Raw genomic sequence first — 5,733 nt, forward strand, 5'->3', positions numbered from 1 at the left:
ATAGTTATATACTAATTTATAAAACACATACACATGTATACGTTAAATATACATGTCTATAGAAGATATATACACATATATACGCACTATTCAATGTATATGTACTACTTTAAATAAAGAGTAAATATATAATTACACCACTGATCTTGCCCGAGATTTTCAAAAAGACACCTAAACTTTAACATCGACCTATTACCCCACGATTCTTCTTTATTTTGTTGCAAACACATCGTTTTTCACTGAATCTCAGTCACAACAAAGTGAGTGAAGACACGCGTCAATCAGGTGCTGCCACGTGTCAACTACGTTTAATTTCATATTTTTTTAATAAATTTTCCTTTTTATTTAATTTAACAACCCACCCACCCACCCCTCCCCCTCCCTCCCATCCAGCACCTCTCCCCCCGCATCAGCAGCTTCCCTCACCCCCCACCCATCAGCATCTTCCCCCCAACCCCTCAACCCCCTTCCACACTTCGTCAGCATGCATTCTTTTTTTTTTTTTTGGGTTCAAATCACTTCAAAAAATAGTTTTATGATTGAATTGAAAGTTTTATGATTGAATTGGGTTTTAAAGATAGCTAAATGATATGATTTAACTGGAAAATAGAGTTTTAATGATATGATTTAGAAAAAAAAAAAACTTCAATGGAGGAACTTTAATGGTAACATTGTGTTGAAGAGCTTTAATGGTGTTGAAGAAGACATCGTGTTGAAGAAGAAATGGTGGGTAGTTAAATGATATGATTTAATTGTAAAATAGAGCTTTAATGTATGATTTTTTTTAAAAAAAAACTTCAATGAAAGCTTTAATGGTGAATTGAGTTGAAGAAGAAAGAGTGGGTTGAGAGGGGGAGGGCAAAGAGGGGTAGGGATAATTTTATAAAATAAATAAATATTTTTTAAAAAAAAAAATATAAATTGTATATCAATTATTTTACACGTGGCAACTTTTGATTGGTCAAAAAAGTCAAATTCAAGCCCTTTCACGCGCCTGTGGCGCGTGTATACACGCAGAGGGTCAAAATGGTGTGTTTGCAACGGATTAAGTAAGAAACGTGGGGTAATAGGTCGAATTAAAAGTTTAGGTGTCTTTTTGAAAATCTCGGCCAACATCAGTGGGGTAATTATGTATTTACTTTTAAATAAAATATACCATAATATATATACATTACAATATATATATATATATATATATATATATAGTTATAGTTATATACTAATTTATAAAACATATACACATGTATACGTTAAATATACACGCTTATAGAAGATATAAACACATATATACGCACCATTCAATATATATACTACTTTAAATAAAACATATACTACAATATATATACATTACAATATATATATATATATATATATATATATATAGTTATAGTTATAGTTATAGTTATAGTTATAGTTATATACTAATTTATAAAACATATACACATGTATACGTTAAATATATACGTCTATAGAAGATATATACGCATATATACAAACCATTCAATATATATGTACTACTTTAAATAAAATATACTACAATATATATATATATATATATATATATACTAATTTATAAAAACATATACACATGTATGCGTTAAATATAAACGTCTATAGAAGATATATACATATATATATATGCACCATTCAATATATATGTACTGCTTTAAATAAAACATATACTACAATATATATACAATTTATAAAACATATACACATGTATACATTAAAAATACACATCTATAGAAGATATATGCACAAATATACATAACATATGCTACTTAATATAATAAATTAGCAATACTTGATAGTAAATTAATAATATATTAGAAGTAAGTTTTTTATTTAAACTAGAAATTCAATTTAAATCATTAAATGGAAAAAATTACAAAGTAAAGACTAATGAGTAAATGAATCTTGAATTTTATTGATTGCGAAATGATCCAAAATTTATAATTTACATGAATGAAAAATCTACAAATTATGCATCATTTTTCTCAACTCATTCATGTGAATATTAACGGGAACTTGCATAGGATAGTCAAAGTCAACGGGGGCAAAATCATGCATTTGACTTGATTCTGCTGAGTTCTCCCGCGAAGACATAATTTCTTCAAATTTCTGCTCGTCGTTCGGCTCCGGCTCCATTCCTTTGTTTCTTATTTCCGCTCTAATTCAATTTCTGAGGCAAACTAGAACATTCATTGCATTGATTCCCAATGAGTGCCGGTTGTCTTTAAACTGATGTCGTCCCTGACTAAAGGCGCTCTCTGATGCAATGGTTGACATTGGAACATTCAAGATATCTCTAGCCAATCTTGAAAGCACAGGATATTGTGTTTCATTACTCCTTCACCAATCCAACGTGTTGATCCATCGTCCACGATCCTCAGTCGGTGACCGAAGATAATACTTAAGCTCTTCCCGATAAGTTGATGTGTAAGCTCTCTCATCAACACTGTTCCAACAAGGTAAATCATAAAAGGAATCAAGAAAACCACTATGTGCCGGCCTTTTAGAAGATGATGGCTCCTCGGGAGGACGAGGAGCGACAGTTGAAGTGATATTTGTAGGTACGGCTAAATCAACTAAATCAGCATAGTGATTATATGATTTTTCTATATATTCATGCGCATTATCCATAGCCGTCCACAAATCAGGTTGTACTTGTTCAGAATCATTGTTAGTATTTATTTCTAAGTTAATATAAATAATAATACTAAAGTGGCACGTAGTATTATATTTCATGCACGGATTTAACATAGCATCAACCAAGTAAATAGGGGGAATCAGATTTTTTTTTAAAAAATTTAGTAAACATGACACAAACAGCTTCTTTACAACCTTCTTTATTTTTATATTCTTTGAGCAAACTATAAATATCGGCTATATATGCCAAAATATTACAAACAGTAGGATAGTAAGCACCGAAAAATTCAACCGTAGCTACATAATTTTTTTCTAAAAACTTAACAAGATCATTAATTACAACCCAATCAGAATCATGTAGTATGCAATCAGCAAAATCAGCAAATGAATCACACTATTGATTAAAACTTAAAAGTTAGTGTAATAGGAACTCTATATTTATAACAAGTTTTTCAAAAACCATACGTAGAATTCCATTTAATATCAATTTCCTTAGGCATCAATATCGGTGCAAGTCCATTTTCTTGACATTTAACTTTAAATTCTCTAATTCCTTTTCTTCGACTATTTCCTTGAATAAAACCAACAACAAGACGGATTTTTTCAATATAAAGCTCAAAAAACTCAAGATCATCTTTTACAATTAAATTATATATATGACATGCACACTTAATATGAAAAATTTCAGGTAACGGCGGAGATAACTTAGATTTTAATTTCGTTATAGCAGTCTTGTTGTTAGAAGCATTATCAAAAGCAATACATAAGATTTTATTTTCAATACCATAAAATTCGGCAACTTTAACAATAGAATCAACAATAAAATCTTCAGTATGTTTACGATCTTCATCACATAAAAAAACAAGAATACGTTTTTGCGTTATAAAATTACTATCCATCCAGTGACAAGTAACGGTTAAATAATTATTTTTATTTACAGCACTATCAAGATCAGAAGTTAGGGACAATCTACATTGAATATTTTTTAACAATATTGATAAATAAAAATAATATTGTGAATGAAGTCTAAAAACATCAGACCGACAAGCACTTCTAGAAATATCATTAAACATATGATTATAAATTGCTTGAATATAATGAATAAAAGCATCAGAAGAAGGAAAACTAAAAAGCAAATAACCCACAGCTACCATTTTAGCTATTTCTTCCCCGTCCCTCAATTTATTATACTTTTTTATTACTTGACTGGTTGTTGGGTTCATTTTAGTTTGCGTTGGCCCACCAACATCCCTACCACCACGTGCAATATTTAACTCTCTTTCGTGAGTATCACCTATATGTCTCATTAACGTACCCGTACCCCCTTACTTGCTTCGGCTTTTATGCTTATATATTTGTTGACAAATATTGCATTGCACCTCAGTATCTGATATACGTTCAAAAAATTGTCATGCAATACTAGTTGTTTTACGAGCTCTTGGGACACGGGGAGGACAGGGAGGAAAATTAACCGATTTAGATCTAACGTTAGCATTTCCTACTGCGGGTGTCTCACCAATATTTTCATCATCTTCGTCTAAATTAACCGCATCTACTTCATTTTTTTCTTCTATACCGTAATTTTTTTGAGCTTTTACATAATCCATATCGTGAGCACCTACACCTATTTCTTTCTCAAAAGGTGTACCAAGCGATACTAGAGGCTAAGACACAGGTATAACTGCTACTTGAAGTACCTCTACCGCTAGTAATTCGCTTTTTACTACCATTACCGCTTTCGAGATAATTTTTTAACACCTTTAGTAATGAGGTTTCTTAATTTATCCATAATATAAATTAAACTAAAAAAATTCAAAATACACAAATATAATAAAATTAAATATTCAACAATTAATACACTAAATAAAAATTAAACGTAAGAGATGGAACGACAATATCAAATTTTAGATGTATCCGAAGGTTACGACTTTAGAAACTTTCACTCATACTTTGTAATCGCAAAATAAAAAAAATTAAAATGAGCACTCTAGGAAATTAAATATATAAAATATTTGAGAATTGAGAATTGAGAATTGAGATTTGAGAGAATGAAAAATTGTGTGAAAAATAATTTGAAGGTGTAGGGTATTTATAATTTTTTTTGGGGATTAAAAAATATTTTAAATGTTTTTTTTTAATATAGGGTCCAAACGGAAGGACTATATAGCCGTTGGGCCAACTGCTAGTTTGACCTAAATCTCAAAAAAAAAAAAAATGACAATCGAACCTGGACCTGGCTTGGTCTGAGCCGAGTTAATCGGGCCCAATTAAAAAATTAAACCGGTCCGAAACTTGATACTCTACAGTCCATAAACTGATCGAATTGGGTCAAATCGATCAATTTTATTAAATAAACCGATTTGAGTTGGGTTGAGCTGGATCAACCCGGTTCGTTTGACAAGCCTATCTTAACCTAAAGAAGAGCTCATCGAGCTAGATGGACAAAAAAACATTAGACTATTTGTCAATCCCATGAAGAATATGAAAGAGAAAGTCAATAAAGTAACCTACGAGTTGTTATAAAGAAATGATGATGATACCTCAATTACTTGGTAACTTCTTCACGTGCGTCCATTGGAGCAAAAAAAATTAGCAAAATATCCATCTTTACTTGCTTAGGATGAAATTTATGATGCATATTAATATTTATAGAAGAATTTTTTAAATAGAGTTTATTTTTAGAATATTTTTTTAATTGAACATTGAAAGAAAATTATTAGTTAATTCGGTTATTATATATTTAGGAGTCTCGTGTATTTTAAAATATGTAGTAGAAAAGAAAATATTAATTAATTCTCCTATCATATATTTTAGGAATCTCATATATTTTAGAAGCCTAGTTAATATAATAAAAAAAATAATTAAATAATAAATTAAAAAAATAGTGAAAAGACAATTTTATCTAAAGAAAAATCTTCTAATAAATGGTAAAAAGTTCAAATTACTTTTCTAAAGGTTTCACACTTTTAATATATTATAGATATAGATTATATATTATACATATAGATTATAATTAAAAATATATTTTATTAAATTAATTTTATTAATAACTTTATAAAACTCTTGAACTATTAGTACTAATAC

This window comes from Capsicum annuum, chromosome 9 (assembly GCF_002878395.1).
Source record: "Capsicum annuum cultivar UCD-10X-F1 chromosome 9, UCD10Xv1.1, whole genome shotgun sequence".
Lineage (NCBI taxonomy): Eukaryota > Viridiplantae > Streptophyta > Magnoliopsida > Solanales > Solanaceae > Capsicum > Capsicum annuum.